This window comes from Pseudorca crassidens, chromosome 2, assembly GCF_039906515.1.
Source record: "Pseudorca crassidens isolate mPseCra1 chromosome 2, mPseCra1.hap1, whole genome shotgun sequence".
NCBI classification, from domain to species: Eukaryota; Metazoa; Chordata; class Mammalia; order Artiodactyla; family Delphinidae; genus Pseudorca; species Pseudorca crassidens.
In genome coordinates, this window is record NC_090297.1 from 123150382 (window position 1) to 123172117 (window position 21736).

A 21736-nucleotide genomic window follows, 5' to 3' on the forward strand; every position below is an offset into this window, starting at 1 on the left:
GACTTTATTCTGTTACTTGGAGCTGTTTTTAAGTTTTTATAACTAGTCTCTTCATTCAGAGAATGTGGAAAAATAACTGCACACTTCCCATTTAGCAAACATGTTGTTAGGCTCTCAACAAAACAGTTTCTCCTGTCAGTTGTTTTTGTGCCAGTGTCAGCCCAAATTACCTAAAGGTATGGACAGTACTATAACAGTAACTTTGAACTATCTTTAAACTTTTAAGTATCTTTAAAAACATAGTTCACATTAGGTTTTTACATGACCCTTACTGTTTTTTAAAGGTGAGGGTCAAGGTGGGTTAACAATTTTGCTTTTCTTTTCTTTGAAATTAATTTAGGCTTTTGTGAATGTTTTGACCTCCCTTCCCTTTTCATTGAAATACTTTCCGTTGCCTGTTCTTTCCAGTCTTAGGCTTTTATTTTTCCCAGTCCTAGCTAAGCATAAAAAGGAAGATCGTCCTTCTTTCTAACCCCTTCCCAGAAATTAATTGTGCTAAATTATCAGCTTCTTAGATTTCAAGCAATCCTCATGCCAGAGGCATTTATTAAGTGTCCATATGCACTTGCTACTATGCTAAGTGTTACAGCAATAAAGTAGGAGCACTTGGGACTGCCGACTATTAAGTGCTTTTAAAGTGCCAGGTAACACTAATGCAAATCATGTTATCAAAGGTATTTATATAAATAGTGTCCCCACCCCCATCCCACCATCCTAAATGCTTTAAGATTACATCCCCAGAGGAGGAGGGTGGAGTGTTTAGTCTTCATTTGGGTCTGGTTTAGATGAAGAAATATAAGTTCTCTAGAGATCCATTTATAGACTGGTCTTATTCAAAATGTACGTAAGGTATTTGGGAGTGTTGTTCCAGTAGCAAAATGCCTAAGACCACAATTGTCTGAATAAGGAAAAATGGCAAAAGAGCTATAGTGTACAAGTTTAAAATAATGTACTGATATGTGTGGGGGGAAAAATATTCCAGTTTACACTTGTAGGATGGTGGTTTTCAAGCTATTACTAGGAGAGAGAATTTTAGAATTATTGTTGTTTATTATTTGAAGATAGCAGATTGATGTACTGCAGCCGAAAGACTAGTTCTGAATTTTAAGAGAAGGTTGTTAGAAACATAGAAAATATATTGTGCCAAAATAGCTCCATATATTGGATGTAGATTTGGACGCAGTGCTTCAGGAAAGAAGGAAGTTCCAGAAGAGGCATAATTAAAGATCAAAAAGACAAAATAATCAAAGCACTTCAATCTGGATTATTATATGAATTTAGGATGTTTTAGGCATCCATTCAACCAGGTAGTTACTGAAGAACCACTATGTTCAAGGCCATGTGCTGGGCTCACAGGATGCTCTTTGATGCTTCTGTCAGACAGGATACTACTGGTCAATGCAAACTGTACATCCCTCTAGTTTGTTTTTCTTGACACTCTAATAGGAAAAACAAAAGAACATGGAATAAAAAAACAAAACTTTGAGATTGTGTATGATCTGAGATCATAAAATCTTGAATAGGTAGAGTACATGCAGAGTTCTTGATGAACATTTGGGAGGCAGGGTCGCCTGGGGGTTGACGATGGGATTGTAGAGCCAGACTTAGAACAGTTATTGAGCCACAGTAAGGGCTCAATAAATGATGGCTAGTAAGTTGAAGAATACTAGAACTTTGTAAAGACTTAGAGAACTAGATATTGGACAAATGAAAAATATTAAAGCACCTCTACAATTAACCAGCATGTTGTTAGACAAATTCCTGGCAAACTGAAGATCAGATCCAGTGGAGAATGCCTTCTAGTAGCATGTAAATATTCATGCTTTTTAGAATTCTGGGACATAATTGTGGTGCTTGAGGCTTATAAAAAGGGGGTTTTAAGAGTTGTTTGAATAACAAAAGATTGGCCTGCTGAATGTGGAAGAGCATTCCAGGAATCAGGATTAGTTCCAGAGGAGAGTTCAGAACTGGAGAGGGAAGCACACAAAAAAAGGGTGTTAAGTAAATTTATGTGGGTCTAAAGCGGTGTTCTGAAATGAGGGCAGTTTTGCCTCTCAGGAGATATTTGACTATGTCTGGGAGAAGGGTGCTACTGGCATCTTGTTAGAGGCCTGGGACACTGCCTCTAACATCCTTTACTGTGCAGGACAGTCTCCACAACAAAGAATTACCCAACCCAAAATGTCAATAGTGCTGAGGTTAAGAAACAATGGTCTAGTACAAGGTGTAATAAAGGCCACTGGGTAATAGAAGCCTGCGATTATAATATCTCCACCCCACCCCCCAGGAAACAAATATGAATACAAATTTAGCTCAAGTTAATTAGCTCACCATGATGCATACAAACATCTCCTTAAACTGACCGCACTGCTTGTGCAACGTTAACCTTTCACCATGCAATCAGGAACCTAAAATGACACAATCCTTGCTGTAACCTCCACACTGTATGTCTTCCCTCCCCTATCCTGGAGGGAACAAAGTGTAATGCACATTTGCTTAGATTAGAAATTGCAATTAAAACTATTATCAAGAATCTTCTTTTCTAGGTGTCTTTTTTTTGTTGTACTCCTGTCCCTGCGGGTGCTCTTTTGTACACCAGGCAAGGTGATAGGTTAACAAAGCAGCGAGTAAGGAAGATTTAGTTTGCTGGTTGAATAAAGAAAAGTTGAAGCTTGAAGATCTAGAGATCCTTAGCATTTGTCTGTAGGACAGACAGTTTTTGACATCACTATGGAGGTTTATAGAATTGTGATATGGTTAGGATGAGGGATAGAGGTGGCAGTTTATAAGTGACATGGAGGATTGCCTGGTGTGTGGAATCATTCTGGAGTGAGGCAGTGTGTTGATGAATAGTTTGATCAGGAAGAAGTTGGGGGGACTTCCCTGGTGGTAGTGGTTAAGAATCCACCTTCCAGTGTAGGGGACGCGACTTTGATCCCTGGTCAGGGAACTAGGATCCCACGTGCGGCGGGGCAACTAAGCCTGTGCACCACAACTACTGAGCTCGTGCACCTCAACGAGGGAGCCCGTGTGCCGCAAACTACAGAACGCACGTGCTCTGGAGCCTGTGCGCCACAACTAGAGAGAGAAACCCACACGCCACAGCTAGAGAGGAACCCGTGCGCCGCAACAGAAGAGCCCACACGCCTCAAAGAAGACCCCGTGTGCTGCAACTAAGACCCAACACAGCCAAAAATAAATTAAATAAATAAATAAATAATAAAATAAATCTTTTTTTTTTTTTTTTTTTTTAAAGAAGAAGGGGCTTCCCTGGTGGCGCAGTGGTTGGGAGTCCGCCTGCCGATGCAGGAGACGTGGGTTCGTGTCCCGGTCCGGGAGGATCCCGCGTGCCGCGGGGCGGCTGGGCCTGTGGGCCATGGCCGCTGGGCCTGCGTGTCCGGAGCCTGTGCTCCGCTACGGGAGAGGCCACAGCAGTCAGAGGCCCGCGTACCGCAAAAAAAAAAAAAAAAGGAAGAAGATAGGGACCTTTCTTCTTCATTTCAGATCTATAAATTCAGCTACTTGCTGAACCTCTGAGAACCCATAGGCATATCAAATTAAACACATCCAAACTCATTCTTTTCCCCCTTCACTCCCACATTTTCCCTTCTTGTACTCATGTTTTCCTCCTACTCAGCACCACCACCTACTCAGTCACTCGAGCCAGAGCTGGCAGTCATTCTGCTCATCTCCTTCACCCAACTGAGCATTTAAATTGGTAGCAAGGCTGCCTCCTTAATGCTGTTCATTCTGGTTTCTTCTCCGTTCTCGGACTACTGCCTTAGTTCTAGCCCCCACTCTTGCCTTGGGTTCACATGATGGTTCAGTTTTCAGACTTACGCCCTGTTAACTTATAGTCATACAGCTACCAAGTAAACTACCAAAAAAAGTTTAAAAAACAATTATGTTACTCTTGCTTAAAACCCTTAAAGGTTTAAGGTCAAAATTTAAACTTTTAAGTATTTTAAGGTAAGTCGAAACTTAAATATGAGGGACTTGATGACATTGTCCTTGCTCACCTCTCTAACCTCACCTCCCAACACTTCTTCACCTCCTCACATATACCATTTGCTGCTTCCTGGACTTGTGAATACGTATCACACCTCTTTCCCTTCCCATGTTTTACTTTTTCTATACTTTTCCATCCCAGTACTCTTTGTTTCACTTGTTTCTGCTTCTCAGCTAACTGTACTCTGAATTTCTTGTCTGATTTAGATGTTATAGCTCTTCTCAGCCCCTTTAGCATCTTAGCTAAGAGTTTAAATACAGGACTTGCTCCAGAGACAGACTAGACAGGTTAAAACTTCAGCTCCACTCTTTGCTGGTTAGGTCTCCTTGGGCAGGTTACTAAATATCTCTGTATCGCTCAGTTTTCTCATACGTAAAATGGGAGTAATAGGAGAACTTACCTTATAGGCTTGTTCCTATGAAAGTAGATTAGTTAGTATATGTCAGATACTTAGAATAGTGCTTGGTACATGTTAACATGTATTGAGCATTAACCTGTTACTATCTTACGTGTACCTCATTCATAGCACATGTTATGTGGTACTGAATCACTACTTTACTTGTTCCCTCTTCCACTGCATCGTGAGCTTTTTGAGGAAAGGAACTAAATCTTATTCAACTTAAATTTTATTCAGAAATATTTATTGGGTATCCACTGAATCATAAGTATTTGGCCAAATCTAAACCGCTCTGTTTTTGTGAGACCTCTGAGCTATATGAATAGTTTTTACCTCCTTAAAGCGTTGTTTAAAAAAACAGAAGGAAAAAGAAGAGTTTGTGCTGGAAATCATGGGCCCACAGAGCCTAAAGTATTTACTACCTCTAATATTTACTTCACAGAAAACATTTGCTGATCCCTCAGCTAGATGTCAGAGATACACAGGATGGCTGGCATTCAGTGTTTGTTAAGATGAACAGATGATTGGATAGATAGATAAATGAGTAAGGTACAAAGATCAGAATTGTGGGTATTGGTGATTATTTGTAAGAAGAAATGGCAGCAGTATTGTGAAAATGTGAAAGTGGAGAGTCCAGAATAGTTGCTTTTTCTCATTTGGCAATCCGGGGCTAGACTGTTGTTTGTGTGAAGGGACATTTTAAGGTCTTTCATCTTTCTAATGTGTTAGAAAAGTTGGACACAAGAATGCCGTTTAAATGCCCAGGTATCAACATGTGGTAGAAGACAAGAATTTGCTAGCTTCTGTAGTTTGTTAGGATGAAAAGTTTCAAGTAGTCTTCTGTTTTCCATGAGAAAATATCCTTGGCATCCATGCTAGTTAACAAATAGTATATACTAACTTTTGAGTTTAACTAGCTAGCTTCATATTTTGCTTGCATAAATTTGTGAAAAGTGAGAGGTAGAAGCCCAGTGCTCTGGCTTCCACAGTTTTTGCTTTCTGTTAGACCACATTGCATCTCTGGCTTTCTGTTGTTATTTGACAGAATGATAATGATCAGGACTTAAAATCCATTTCTTGTTTATTTTTCAGTTATTTGAAAATACCATACTACACTTACTTTGCCATTCCCACTGTAATAGTCCAAGAAACTTAAAAAAAAAAAACTTTTTGTTGAAACTAAGATTTTATACATTTTAATGTAGGTGATCCTTACCTCTCCATAGTCTGATCTGGAGGCAAAAGTGGGAAACCCTGCTCCTATAGAACACTGCTTGCGAAGAGGAGCTTATGAAATATTAGGTTATATTTCTCTCTTAAAAGAGCCTTTTTAATGAAAAATGGGGCATAACTTGATGTTTCATCTTCAGTGTTAAGCTATAGAATCTTCTTCCATGCCACCATGAACTCTAATACATACAATGATAGACTCTCTAATGTTATTCTTAGACTATTTCTTTCAGAATTTTGTTAACACCTTTCACAATAAATAAATGCTTGTCGAATTGAATTGAACCTGCTGAGTAGGTGAGCTGTTTTGCTTTGCTGAAAAATTTTTTTGTTGTTGTAAGTATCAAAGAATAACTTGTTTTATTTATTGTCTCTACTGGATTCATTCATGTCTGTGATATTTTCAATGTATTTTTATTTATTTAAATGTGGAAATTAAATTCTAAATTGGTTGGCAGCTGTGATGTTGGTTTAAGGGCAGTAGGCTTCAAGTTAAAGTTTGTACCTTTATTCTGCCACTCTTATAGCATTTGTATTAGGACAATCTGCCTGAATCTGCTTTTTCTTATCTGTAAAATAAAGAATAGGGGACTTCCCTGGTGGCGCAGTGGTTAAGAATCCGCCTGCCAATGCAGGGGACACGGGTTCGAGCCCTGGTCCAGAAGGATCCCACATGCCACGGAGTAGCTAAGCCCGTGCACCACAACTACTGAGCCTGCGCTCTAGAGCCCGTGTGCCACAACTACTGAAGGCCGTGTGCCACAACTACTGAAGGCCGTGTGCCACAACTACTGAAGCCCGCGCACCTAGAGCCCCTGCTCCACAAGAGAAGCCACCGCAATGAGAAGCCTGCGCACTGCAATGAAGAGTAGCTTGCCCTCGCTTAACGAAGACCCAACGTAGCCAAAATTAAAAAAAAAAAAAAACTGCTTAAAAAAAATTTTTTTTTTTAAGTTAAAAAGAATAACTGCTTCAGAGAATTTTGTTAGGATTAAATGGGATCTCATTGAAGCCTACCTAATACAGTATCTGGTACAAGAAGACTGTTCAATAAATATTTAACATATTAAAAGCAAATAGTTCTTTAGGTACATCTTAAGACTGTTTGAATAGAGGTGTTATAGAATCATAAAATCTTAAAATTTAGAGGGGAAATCAGAGTTCAAGCTCAGCCTCCCTTCAAGGAATTTAATTTTTTCTCTAGCATCCCCATCAAGTATTCATTTCTCAGTGCCTTCAGAAAAGGCATTGTGGTAGATTTTCAGAAAGCTCCAGAGTTGAATAAGGCACAGAAACTCTTTTCAAGAAGGCTGTTTATGGCAGGCTGCATTGAGGAACTCGCATTGGAACTAGATCTTGAAGGATGGGTAGCATCTGAATACTTAGAGGGGTTTCTGACCGCAGGAACAAGTGGAACAAAGGAGAGAAAATACAGGACAGTCACAGAAAATTGTGAGCGTGAGTAACTCCATTTAACTGAAGTTTAGGGAAGGTAAAGGAATAGTGAAAGGTCAGGTTGGAAGAGAAGGTTATGGCCAGATAGTAGAAGTCCTGGATAATTGCTGCAGTTGACTTCCTGGTGCCCATCAAATGAAATACAATGAAAAAGTTTTAACTGTGAGTGGTATAATCAGAATCATTCCATTTTTTTTTAGTAAATATGCTAATTTTTAAATAGTTCTCCCTTAATATTAATTTGAAATATGTCCCCTTGTTGTAACTTTCATCTCTTTGTTCTGGTTCATTTTCTGTAGCCTGAGTCAATCCCTTTCTCATCCCTCACATCAAATCAGACACCTGTCAGTTTTACCTCTAAAAAATGTGTAGAATATGTCCCTGTAGCTTCTATCTCTGAGTTTAAGCTACCACCATCTAGATTACTGTGACACATGGCCCAGAATCAGCCGATAATAGTCCATTCCTGCTGTCCTGTTAAGAGCATTTTTCAAAACCTTTCTTTGGTAGATCTCCATTCTTAAAAAATTTAGAGAGCATCTTGTAAACCATGTCACTATGCTTGACCCTTATCACCAAAGTTATAGTATAGCTAAAGAAACAGTCTGCTGATTCTTATTTTCTTGTTGTAGCCAAGGCAGGAATCACTGAGGTAATGTCATTTTTGACATATTACCTTGGATTACTGAGCACTAGAAATGTCTTTTAAAATCAGGGCAGGGGAGGAGACCTTAAACCGCAGTGACAAGAGTGGAGTAAAGGAAGAGCTGTGATAGAGGATACACTGTGCTATGGCAACACAGAGGAGCAAACAACACTTAGAGCTTGCTTTTGAAGATTGAAATTGTTTATTTTATACCTTATTCTCAGAGACCTCTGGCACTGTAATGGATTATTCAGAGAAATTCTACAAGACTCCTACAAATGCCTATAACATCCCTTTACATGTTTTTCGTGCAAGCTCAAGGATATGAGGGATTTCCACAGGGTCCATGAAGAGGAAAATGTATGGTCACCAAAAATTAACACTGGGGCTGCCCTAAGGGCCTTTGTTCAAACCACCCTCCAGAGCCTTGTGTTTTAATGTCTGTTCTAGACAGAAGACTAGACTTTTCAGGGTGGGGAAATGGAGCTGAGATCCCTGCATAAAGCTTGGAATTCTTAAAGACCTACACCCTTAGCTAAAGGGTAGGCCAGGAAAAAAAATCCATCTACCATCAGAGTGCTGCAATGAAGGCTTGTCTCTTAACCTTACATCTATGTACAAGTCTTCCCTGAGAATCTGTAACCTTAGCTCTTTTTAAATACAGATTTGAAGTTTAAATTTATACTATCTGTGTGGTCTGGGAAACCCAAAGCCAAGAAGTAAAAGTGATCCCAGGCTAGAAGTGCCCAGGTTGGGCAGAGGCAAATGTATGGCCTTTCTGAAGGAATGTACTTTCAACCTATGCTTCTCAGACTCCTCCAGATTAGTTTTCTAAATATGAGTCTATAACCCCAAATTACAGAACCTAGGAAGGAACAAGCCAACATCAGACTTGCAGCAAAACAACCAACAATAGAAGTAGACTCCCTGCTGCCTCCCACAGACTTTAGATTATTGGAATCAATAAGGTTTACTATTTAATTTTTAAATGTTTTAGTAATAAAAGGGGATTGAAAACATGAGCAAGAAACAAACTGTGAAAATGACTAAGTAGATTTGGCAAAGAGATACTCTCTAGAAAGGAAAAAATTAGTTAATGAAATTTAGAGACTCAGTGAACAAGTTAAAGAGTAGATTAGGTATACTTTTTGAAGAACGAGTTAATGACAGATGTGAGGAAAAGAAGCAGATGAATAGCAATAGTTATAGATGAAAGATATGAAAGAGAAGTTAAGAGGTATGGAGAATAGAATGAACAAGTTTAAACTGAATCTAATTGTAGCAGTAGTTCCAGAGATAATAGAGATGATCCTCAGCTATTAGCAATTCAAATACACACTGGCTAAGAATTTTCTAGAACTGATGAAAGGCATGAATTCTCAGTTTTAGGCAGCAGGATAAAAGCCCAGGCAGGGTAGATAAAAATTCTATACCTAGATATATTATAGTGAAACTGCAGAAAATCAGCTTTAAAGAGAATGTCTTAATAGAGGAAGAATAGATAATTGCCCATAAAAGTGCCACACTTTCACAGTACTCAGCAGCAACAAATGGAAGCCTGAAGACAATGAAAGTGTACAATGCCGAGGGAAAATGACTACCAACCTTAAAATTTTTACCCAGCTAAACTTTTATTCAAGAATGAAGATGAAATAACTTTGGTTGGACAAATAAAAACTGAGTTGGCTACTATCATACCTTCACTAAAGAGACTTTTAAAGGATGTACTTAAGAAGGAGGGACATTGAACTCAGAAGGAAAGACCGAGATGCAAGAGGGAATAGTGAGCGAAGAAATCAGTAACATGGGTAAATCTAAGTAAACTGCACACCTCTTTTAACACCTTGGTGCATAGTAAATGCTTGACTAACAGATAAATGATTCATCCGTTTTCCTGTAATAGTGTGCTTTCTTGTTCAGCCGTAGCAAATAGAGGGATTGACTTCTTATTCAGAATTTTTCAAAGAGAAGCTGGAATCTCAACAGGACTCCCAACATGATTAGTCTTATTTTGCAAAGTGAAAAGGCACAGTCTGTCTCCAAGATGTGATTTGGAATGGCTGAGTTTCTTGCAAGATTTGTGTCTATTTATAGGCTGCTGAGCAAATTTTAATTTAGGTATTAACTAGGCTTACCCCTGTTTACCAAGATCCTGAATGTCAGTCTTGATTTATAGTTTGAATCTGGAATTTCTACTAAGAATGTTCCCAGATTTCACGTTCATTAATTAGAAGACAGTTCTAAATTTATTGTTTCTGAGAACCCCTGCTAATCTAGGGGAAACATAGTAAATAAAATACAACTTGTTACTTTTTAAATGGCCAAGAACACAAACCAGAAGCTAGTCTTTTTCCCCTATGGCCCTGACTTTTAAAAAGAAGTATTTGCTAGACAGAATTTTTTTTAACTTTTGAATTTCAGATTTGCTGTCAGGAGTATACTTATAGTAGGGTTTTGCTAGGAGGGCTGCTCTTATTAAAGATCAGTAGATGAGTTCTCTGAGCACATAGTCCTGTCTTTTTTGGAAATAGTTTCTTTCAAGGAGTTTGTTTTATTGTGGACTTAAGCTGATATCCCTGATCTAATTCTTACTGACTTTATAGGCGCCATTCACTCAACAGATACTTTTGAGCACCTCTCGTGCTCTATCATGCACTAAGGTTGCCACTGTGAATAAGACTGACTAAAAAGATGCCTGCGCCCAGGAAGCCTGCCTTTTAGTGGAGTGAGTAAGTAAGTTTTAAAATTATGAGAACATAGAATAAAATGGGGTGACGTGATAGTGACAGGGCAGTGGGGGCCGGGGGATGTTCTTTACATTGCATGGTGGAAGCCTTCACTGAGGAGATGACTTTCAGTCAGAGACTGGAATAACAAAAAGAAGCCACCTGGGCAAAAGCATCCTAGACTGAAGGAACAGAAATTGCAAAGGCTGTAAGGCCCATGAGCTTGGTGTACATCCCTGTGGTGGTGTATGCATTTTATGCATTTTCTTTCTTTCTTTTTTTTGGCCACGCCGCCTTGTAGTGTTAGACCTGCGCGGTCTCCTAGGAGTTTCGACTCGCCCAGGAAACAACAAGAGTCGAAGTCGATGCAAAACGCCAGAGGTTTATTGAAGGCCGGTGCACCGGGGTTCCTTGGTCCTCACGCAGGAGGTCGAAGAAGGAACCCTTTTGGGCGCGAATATGTCAGTTTTATAGGTTCCCACTTCCCCGTATGTAAATTATAGATTTGGTTGTGTTCTCCTGCTGATTGGTCCCGGCTTAGGCTTGGACCAGAGAGGGAACTTGTCCCCAGCTGCCTGATTGGTCTTTGACAGACACCTTTTTTACATTTTGTTATCTCCCTCCTTCTCCCCAGCTGTCTGATTGGTCTTTGACAGACACCTTTTTTACATTTTGTTATCTCCCCTCCTTCTCGGAAGGGGGCCGGACATCCTGGAAATTCACCCATTGTCTAAGAAGCCCCTATTGTCTGGAGAGTTCTTAATCATTAGCTGGAACAATGTCCCTCGAGTCCCACAGTAGGATCTTAGTTCCCTGACTAGGGATCGAACCTGTGCCCTCGGCAGTGAAAGCGAGGAGTCCTAATCATTCAACCACCAGGCATTCCCGGTGTATTTATGTTGGTGGCCTAACATAGCCTAACGTTTTGTGGTAATTAATTTTAATTTTATGTGTAATTTTAGGTGTAAAAATCACACCAGATTGTCATAACTTAAATTCCTATCTTTTACTGACTCGGTTGTTGTAAATTACCCTGATTTTTACCCTATTCTGTATTCAGCCAGTGGAACTAAACTTAGTTGAATTATAAATCTAGGTTTTTACGTAGGAGACAAGAGATAATGGCAAAGGATCATAGTGTCTTAGATATGAAACTTGAAAGGCAATATCCCAAACCCCAAATTATGTTACAGAATTTAAGTATTTAATCTACTTTTTTAAAAATAAACTTTATTCTGTAAATATCTAGTTACTTATAGGTTTTCCACATAAGTAAGGAATCCTTAAAATTTCATGAAAACTACATTTTCTCTTTTGTATTAAAATATGCATATGTTTGTTCCCTTTTAACAAAAAGTAAAAACATTTCTCAGCTTTTACTTACATTATAGATTTCTAATGTCTTGTTCTAGCTTTTCAGTCTGATTGCTTTCAGTCTGATAGCTGTTCATGTCTGATTGATCTTTCTGGCCCTGTGGAGCAGAGTACAGAGCCCTATACATAATAATTTCTTAAAGTTATTTGTTGAGTGAATGAATTAATGAATGAATATATAAACACTTATTATAAAGTGACCGTTAGAGAATAATGATCAGTAGTCAGTATACTTAAAAAGGTTGACATGACATTGATCACTTTTTAAAAAGTGACTTTATAAAATTGTTGGAAAATAGTTTTGCATTTCTAAAAGGGAGGTGGTCAATGTGAAGAGCACTTATATGGACTAAAAATCAGAAAATGGATCTGAATTTCAGCTGTGCCGTCACTCACAGGGTGTTCCAAAATAAATCATGCAAACTTGCACACAATTTCTTAGTTGGTACAATGAAGGGATTGCATCGATTGTTGTTAACATTTCTCTCTGCTCTAAAACTCTAAGATTTTTAGCCTTTGCTGTTTGTAAGAACTAGGAGAGATAAAGGTTACCTTTTATGTTAGATTTTATTCTAAATCTAGTGATAGAGGACAATGGTGCTTAAACTATTCTTGTTAAATGATAAGGGAAAACCTTGGAAAATGTCCATTGGTAGTATGCACAAGCTGATTATGTTATGATCAGTTGTGCCACTTTTATTTTCTTTAATGGCCTGTACTCTGCATCTTCCTGTCTAATTTTTCTCTAAGTATTGAGATTATCGTAGTACAAAGGAATGGTATATTTGTAAGAAGGGGCTCAGCCAGAATGGTGAGTTGTCTGGAAGATGATGGTCTCTCTAAGTAGAAGGAGATTGTTAGGGGTGGTCTACAATACAATACTTTTTTTTTTTTTAAGGTTTTATTGATATTTTTTCAGGGTGGGAGGAAGTGCTAGGTGCTTCCCTCTTTCACACTAAGCATAACATTCTTCTATAGCATGTTAGCTTATTGGGGAATTTTTCTAAAGTGAAAATAAAATCTGTTTAATAGCAAATTCAAGCTTAGAATAGGTAATTTTAATAGCCTTATTTTGTCTCCCAAATGGTCTGGGGTAGTAGAAGATTATCTGAGTGACATTACTATAGGGGCTCTTGTCCCTTCGTAGTAGGCAAAATGAAGTACGACTACCCTGTAGAAATGCTGCTGGCTTGGAGCTCCTGAGATCTGGCATGCCTGTTTCATTGTCCTACTGGCTTTCTCTGAAATTCACGTTAGAAAATTGTATGTGTGTATACACACATGTGCACACACGCACTCCCAAATATTTGGTTTGACTTGGCTCACAAGATTAAGAGATCAGAAGCTTCAAGCATGGTAGAACTGGGCTCTTTGTGTTTCTGTGCCCTCAGGTTCTTTCCCTTATGGTTGCAAAACAACTTCCAGCAGCAGCCAGGAAAATATGCTTCCTTGTTCATGTCCGAAGGAAGGAGAGTCCCTGCTTACTGTCTGTATTCAAAGTGAGAGTAAAAGTTCATGAGCTCTTTCCTGGATTTCATCAGCCAGAATTGAGTAAACTTCTGGGATACAGTTCATTCCTGAACGAGTCACTAACTAGGGGGACTTAAGCATTCAGGTCTTTCCCTTGAGCTGATTATCATTGCTCTTATCCACGTGGGAGAGTTGGAATGGCAACCAGCATGCACCACTAGTATGTAGCACACAGTCAAACATCAAAGTCAATGAAATTGGCATTATTGGATCAGTTCTGGCCCACTAGTGGCACAAAGACAATACTTTGGCAGTCACTGGTGTAGTGAGCAGTGGACCAAGGGTGGGCCTGAAGGAACACCAATATTTAACAAAGAGAAAGAGGAACCTGTGAATCAGTTTCCTACTTAAATTTATTCTGTATTGCTGCTCTGATGTAGAATTTTTTTTAATTATATGACAATAGTGATGATCTTAGGATTTGTTTTCTTTATATTTCTTTTTCCAAAAGAATAGAGACTGCTGGAAATACGTTAAGCTTAGAAATTGAGATTTGAATTTATCCCTTAAGTAAAAATGTTCCTTGAATATTTGAGTAAAAATGTTCCTATAATTCAAGTGTTTTCTAATTTAAGAAAAGAAAATAACAAGCAGGAGAAAACAAATCAAATGTATGTTCATTTCTGCTTCCTGCCTTGTTCTTAAAGTTAAGAATCTGACCTTTGAGTAAGTTTCATCATACTTCTTATCACAAAAGAGATTACAGAATAATCCTGGGAGTAAGTACATAAACACTCTCCTTTGAATTTCCTGTGTTTTTGGGTTTTTTTTGTGAATTGTGACCGGTCTTCATTTTACTTAAAGTATGATTTTTAAAGTACATTCTGCAGGTATAATACTGAAGGTATTTAACAATTTAGTTTAAATTATGACCTTCAGAAAACTATTCAACTGGCTTGAATTCATTGATTCTAATGATATATGGAATATTTGATTTACCCAGTGGTTTTTCTCCATTATATATCTCTCTGATCACTTTAATGTCACTACCTGGGCTGGGTTTTTTTTTGAAGTGCTGCCCATTGTCTTAAAGGAAATAGGGAAGGAATTATAAATGGTTATACAGAAGTTAATAGAAAAATGAAAAGAGTATTTTGTAGTATATGAACTATCTAATATGTTAGATACTAAGGAAGAACTGCATCCATGTATGTTTCTTAAGAAATTTTTATACAAGTACAGTCATCCCTTGGCACTGGGGGGATTGGTTTCAGGACCCTTGTGGATACCAAAACTCAAGGGTGCTCAAGTCCCTTGTATAAGATGACAAAGTATTTGCATATAGCCTACACACATCCTCTGATAATAGTACTTTAAATCATCTTTTGATTAACTATAATACCTAATACAATGTAAATGCTGCATAAATAGTTGTAAATATAATACAAATGCCCTGTCAGTAGTTGCCAGGTTTTGCTCTTTGGAGCTTTCTGAATTTTTTTTTTTTTTTTTTAATATTTTCGATCTACATTGGTTGGTTGAATCCGTGGATGCAGAACCCACAGATATGGAGGGCCAACTGTAGTGAGGAAGGTTAAAATTTATGACTCAAACTTCAGGCTCATCCCTGCATACATGTTTGATATCTGAAAAAAAGATATCTCTCTTTTATTATAAAGTAATAAATGGTTAGGTTTGCTGCCCCGTGTCTGACGACCTCAGCGATTGGAAATGGGTTGTGATTGGTAATGGGCTGGGAATGGCAGTGGATTGAGTCTTACACGCAAGGATCCTCCTCTCCTTGAGTAATCAGGAACAGACACTTCTGATTTTCCTTTTGTGCTTGGCATGTGTAGGAAAGACAGACATGATGTACCACTGTTAATTTCTGCATATATTTTAGACAGTGAGATACTAGCAAAGAGACTTAATTCAGGAGGCCAGTGAGTTTTCCTTTACATTTGTTACTATGCCTTAGTTCCAAGGGGTCAGCATTGCATTTTCTATTTTATATTTCAGCCTCCTCTGAAATTTGGCACTGTAAATCAGTGGTTCTCAAACTTTAGCGTGTATCAGAATCTTCTAGAGGGTTTGTGAAAACACAGATTGCTAGACCTCACATGCCCAGAGTTTCTGATTCAGTAGGTCTGGGGTAGGGGACTGAGAATTTACATTTCCAATAATTTTCCTGATGATGCTGATCTAGGTACTGCCCTTTGAGAATCACTGCTGTAAAAACCTTTATTTTTAGTAAAACCAGTGAAGAGTCATACTGAATTTATTTAAGGAAAAGATACACGGTATTTACTACTGTTTAGATTAGACTTTATATTGTTTCTCTCTGGATGTTGGTTATTACATTGAGTGACCTACGGGGAATACTCTCATAAAATATATTTCTTTGGTAAAAGATGGTTGCCATTGGTAATTGTAACTTTTCACAGACACATTAATAGCTGCTGCCAGGCTGAAAGCCACTTTTGGACTAGAAGAAAATACTTTCCATTATTTTGCTTAATGTTTCAAGCAAAGAGGGATTTTTGTTGTTGCTGTTGTTGTATTTGTTCTTTACTAAGATGCCATAATTGTTTTTTCATTCAATGAGTATTGAAACTTTTTAAGCTAGTCTGAGGCCAGTACACAACCTCTTTGCCATTGCCAGCTGTGCATGTTTCTATGGCAGCTCAGTAGGGACTAGCAGGATTACTTTTGTAGGGACCACACCTGACTTATTTGCATCCAATTTAAGTTGGGCAAATTTCAAAAGAATAAGAGGTCTGTAGATGTGCCAGTGGACAGCCAGAAAGAGCTTGTCAGTTTGTAGCCATCACATTGGTCTAAAGGAGGAAGGGTAGGTGGGTTTTCCTTATTCATTATAGTTCCTGCTCTGGAGGAGTTTGGTGGATGTGCTGAAGTTTATATTTGTTTTGTGTATTTAGTTGTTCATGTGTTTCTGTTTTGTTTTGCTTTTTGTTTTAGGTATATCCTCTTACAACTTAACAATTTTAAAATTCTTTTAAAGAAGTTAAAGTACATATAGATCAGACTTCTTTTTCAAGAGAGAGAAAAAACTCAGTTTCTTTTCAGTTGTATAACATAATAAAATGTCTTAGTAAATTTTTGACCACTGTTGGGAGAATGGTGGCAGAATTTTAATGTTGATCTCTATTTTCAAGTATTATGAGCTACTATAAGCCCCTTCTCTCACAAAAATAACTCCTTTTTAAGAAGATAGTTTCAACTATTTACATATTTGATTTTGTTTGCACCATTGAACTTAACTAAGCTCTTGGTTCAAAGTTTCATGAAGTAGTTAGGAACATCACAGAATGTATAGAAAAAAATTATATGATCTAGTTAACATGAGTACTGAGTACAGTTATATAAAACTTACATGGTTTTCATTAATGTTATACTACTCGATCAGTTATGCTAATTTATACCAATTACTGATTAGTTGTACTAATTCAAACAAAGCTATGTAGTAGAGGTAGTTGGCAAATAAGAGTCAGTGCACGTACCATCTCCTCTTCATCTGTTAAGGCTGGCTGCTTGAACCTACTGTTAGGGTTCTGAGGCCTCATGGCAAAGAATGTGATGGTCAACCAGTGATGGTAAATTTACACACCTGTGTGTGCCAAGTATTGATCTTTCTCATTTTTCAAAGACAAAATGTAATCTTGCACCTTTTTCCAGAATACAGTGATAGCAATCTATATTCATTTATGTCTATCATCTATGTGTGTGGGTGTAGCCAGTTGAAATAGATACTTGTGAAGTTGGAGGGAGGTTAGTGTTGGATTTGGGGGTCTTTTGTTAAGTTAATGAAATATACCCTTTAAAGAAAATACTAAGTAGGCTTTTTTATCTAGCTTCATGAAAGACCACCCCCTTATAATACATGTTCCAAGAACTTTCTGATTTACCTCCACGTTTCTGAAGTAAAGGCAGGTGCTAGTAACTCCATTTTGTAGATGAGGAAGTAGGCACAAGAGAGCTGCCTGCCTCTAATCACTTTATGTTAGGCAGCTAACCATACCTTGATGGGTAATCCAGCGTTCTCCACTGTTTGTAATTGTTCCCACTTAAAGTGTTAGGTTATTTTATACGACTTACTCAGTCTTGCCTTTTTCTCTTTTTGTATTCATAGACTGGAAAAGTAAGAAGAGCTTTCCTGACTTTTTAATTACCAAACTACTCTCAGTTTTCAATGAATCAATTCAAAGAAAGAATGCAGTCTTTCTATACCTGGTAAATATTTTCTGCTAATAAAAGCTATTAATTTAGTGGCCTCTGATAAATCCAGGTGTTATGATGATTGCCTTTAATTTTGTGGAATGACTATAAAAATGACTTAAATATATATATTTCATTTTTAACTGTGAAATTTGTTTGATATTTATTGATATAATTGAGTTATGCTTAGAATGCCTGTGCCCTAGCCCTCAATGGAAAATAGTTTAGGATTGCCCTAATACTTAGATTAGGCTCTGGTTTCTTTTGAAAAAGTTGTGAAATTAATGCAAATAGGGTCAATGTTAAGTATCATCTTTATCGTGATAATATAACATTAGCAATAATCCCTATGTGGTAGTTTAATAGAAGTTCTTTGTAAATAATAGTTTTATAAAATTAATCTATAATCAAAATATTATAATCTACAGTTTACCAATGATGAAGTAACTTGTTTAAGGAAGTTCAGTGCTTCCTTAGCCAGTGTAGAGCTGAGATCAGAATCTAGACTCCTAGTCTCATGCCTTTTAAAAATTCTCATTTTTTTAAGTACCTTAAATATAAATTAACATGCCTAAGGGAATAAACCACAGTGACATTTCATATGGATTTTCCTTTTGTGTAACTGAATATGTTACTGTAGCAACAGCAAAGAAGAAATGGTTTTATTTATTCTACGTAAAATATTTTATCTATTAACAATAATATTAACAACCACTAATTAACTACTGGGGCCATTGAAGCTTTTGGATACATTTTGTTCAAATCTGAGGAGAACCCTTGGGAGTATGGTTGCACCTGTTTTACAGATGAGGAAACTGAGGCTTAGGAAGGGGCATATAGTTTAGAATTTTAGAATTCTAGAACTGGAGTTTAAACACAGTTTTCTCTGATGTCAAAGCCTATTACTAAACTGTGAAGTCTGTTTATTTTTGGAATAAAAAGTTAATCGTAAATCCAGCCTACCCCTTGTTTACTGATACTAATTATGGAATTATTTCCTCTCTTAATTCACCCATTCAAAAATCTGAGCACTTTAGAGACATACTGAGGTAGTGTAGAGAAACCATAAAACCATGTCTTCCTCTGTAATGATTTTACCTATAGAAATCATATTAGCTATTTTATAATGTAATTTCAAGGTGTAAGTTTTATACCTCCTCGAAAAGTATATAATATTTGTATATTATAAATACATGTTTAAACTAAACTACTTTGAGCAAGTCCAGAGGTATATTTAATGAGACTGAACATTTGTCTCTCCAGTGTTTTTACTTATTATAGTTGATCATCAAACAATGATTATTTTCCTAAAATATTTTTAAAACAGACCTTTCAAAATTAGTTGACACCCTTAATGAAAAAATTTTGATGTTATAGCAAAGAGTATTAGTCAGAAATTAGGACATTTCAAGTGTCTGGTTGGCTTTGGGATAAACAAAAGCTGATTATCTTAAATGAAGATGTAATGATGGACGTATAAAGAAAATTCCTCTTCTTTAGTAAAATACCTTGAGTACGTGAGTTTGCCCAAACCAGGAGAATCTTTGCCAAAAACCTGATTTATCCCTTGAAATTCACCTTTCCCCAGGAATCTTTCATTAAATTACCACCACGACCTGCCTGGCCAAAAGAGGGTGGGGGTGCACAGAATGTAGACAGTGAGATATAAAAAAGTACATTTTGTAGTAGTCCATGTCACATAACTGTTTTATTCCTGGTAATGTGGAGATCTTATACCAAAGAATTGTAATTTATTTGCATTTTAATCTCTACTATTCAAAATGAGAAATAATGTAAAGTAGATTTTCTGGTACCTTTCTGTTCTAGATGATCATGTGTTAGAGCTTTATAAAAGGTGAGATACATTGACAAATTTTATTATTTTTTTAGTTAAATTCTAACTGGAGCTTGTGAAGGTGGTATGAAATTTATTGATACAGTGACATTATGATGAGATTACAAAGTTATTAACTACCCTAAGTATTACTTGAAACTACTCATCATCCTCTGAGTAGAAGGGAAGGAGGTGAAGTAGGGCTGGGGCAGCAAACATTAATTGAATTCCTACTCTGTTGGGCATATGCTATACACATCTATATGCATGCTTTCATTTTTAATATATGGAAAAGTACAGCGGTACAGGAAGTAGAGCAAAGAGAAGAAAGCATTATGCACAAATCTATGTCTTGCTTTTTGTTTGGATGGTCAACTTGTTAAACCCTTCATATTCTTTTGTCCTCCACTTTTGGCCATCCCAGTGCTGTTGATTGTTTCCAGTGCTCTGAATCACAACTGCCTGGGATTGCTGTATAGTGCTTATGTGGCCAGAGGGGCATTAGTGGGTTTTCTTTCTTGGGGCAGGGGGCGGGTAGTTAGATTTTAAGTTTTCAGAAGACTATAGTTAGCTAACAGTACTGTATTATATATTTTAAAACATGCTAAGAGGGTAGATCTTAGTTACTTGCTCTTGCCCCACACAAAAAAATTTTTAATTAAAAAACGGGGCGGGGGACACAAAGGAAACTTTTAAAGGTGATGAATAAGTTTATGGCTTTAGTTGTAGTTCACAGATGTATATTTATCTCCAAACTTATCTAGTTTGTATACATTAAATATGTATGGCTTTTTGTATGTCAATCATATCGCAAAAAAAAATGTTTTTAAAAAAGTTTTCAAAAAGTTTTCAAAAGAGAAAACTCATACTTCTTAAGAAATGTTATTTGAAGATTAAAACATGAGAAAAAAGAAGAAAAAGGAAACCAAATTCTACTTCAGCCATGTTCAGCTAATTCAAACATTAATAAAACTGTTCTTACCATGTACAGTAAAGATAATTTTCTGGCCTATGGATTAAAAGTCAGTTAAAAAACATGGAAATATTCAAAAGCATCACTTAAAATTTCTTGTTATAACAGGAGAAAAATCTTGAGTAGTATTTATTGAATATCAAGATGTTAGAATAATACAGTTATCATTTTTATAATTCCTGATTATTTTGAAAATAACTAATATTCTCATTTTAATTTTAAGAACAGTCTTGGGAGACAGCATAATCATTCCTATTTTTCAAATGAGAGAATTAAGGTTCAAATGTTGTGTTAAGTTTCCTAGGGATACTAGGAAGTACCACAAACCAGGTGGCTTAAACAACAGCAATTTATTGTTTCATAGTTCTGGAGGCTAAAAATTCAAGATTAAGGTGTTGGCAATGTTGGTTCCTTCTAAAGGTTGTGAAGGAGAATCTGTACCATGCCTCTCTTCTTGTCTGCCCTCTGTATGTATCTGTCTCTGTGTTCAAATTTTCCTTTTTTGTAAGGACAGCAATAGTATTGGACTGGGGCTCATCCTAATGACCTCATCTTAACTTGATCATCTCCAAAGACCCTATTTGCAAATAAGGTCACATTCACAGATCCTGGGTATTCGCCTTTAACATCTTGGGCGAGACACAGTTCAACCCATAACAGATGTGACGTCCTTTGCTCAGGGTCTCCTAAGTGGGAAGTTTAGACATAACACATTGTAGTGCCACTAAAATAGTAGTTTTAAAAGAACATGACAATATATCTATGACACCACATTTAAAATTCATTTTCTAATACTTTCTTATGCCTGGGTAGATTTTATTTAAAATTAACTGAGTTTCTAAAATATTTAATAGAGTTTTTGGTTGTAATGGATTTCAAGCTCTTTTTCTTTCTTTGGATAATAAATAAGTGATACGACACCAACTGTGGAAAGTTGTTCAATACTCAGTGCTTAGATCTGAGTATAAATTTTACAGAACTTCCATTAATTCAATATAGAGCTTTAGAATGTAGACTCCTTCATATTTTGAGATGTCCATCAGAATACTGTTTAATTTGTTTCAAGTGCACTCTCATGCTAGGTTATCTATACGTTTCACAATTCTGTAAGAATTATAGTGTTGCCAGTGTTAATACGCATCTTGTGATCAGAAATTTCTGAGGAGTGGAGAGAGCAAGACTCCACTAGGATAATAAAACAGTGTATGGTAGTTTGTTGATCTCTTTTCATTTTCCCTTTTTTCTTTGCTAAATCTTTCTTTTTCTTTTAAAATTATTTTAGACTTTTAGAAAAGTTGCAAAATAATACAAGTAACTTTTTCCCTGAACCTTTTGAGAGTATGTCTCAGACTTGATGGTCCATCATTTCCAAATACTTCAGTGTAT

At 36.9% G+C, this 21736-nt stretch overlaps 1 protein-coding gene across 5 annotated transcripts in view; it reads left to right on the top strand.

Moving 5' to 3' along the window:
- Positions 1 to 21736, top strand: part of POU2F1 (POU class 2 homeobox 1) — a 184863-nt gene that overhangs the window by 58703 nt on the left and 104424 nt on the right. Inside the window, exon 2 of one of the 5 annotated variants that reach the window (XM_067728528.1) lies at positions 17458 to 17558. The exons of the other annotated variants lie outside the window; for them this stretch is intronic. The gene's annotated coding sequence lies outside the window, so the exon portion shown is untranslated. The remainder of the gene's footprint in view (positions 1 to 17457; positions 17559 to 21736) is intronic. 5 annotated transcript variants of the gene reach the window in all.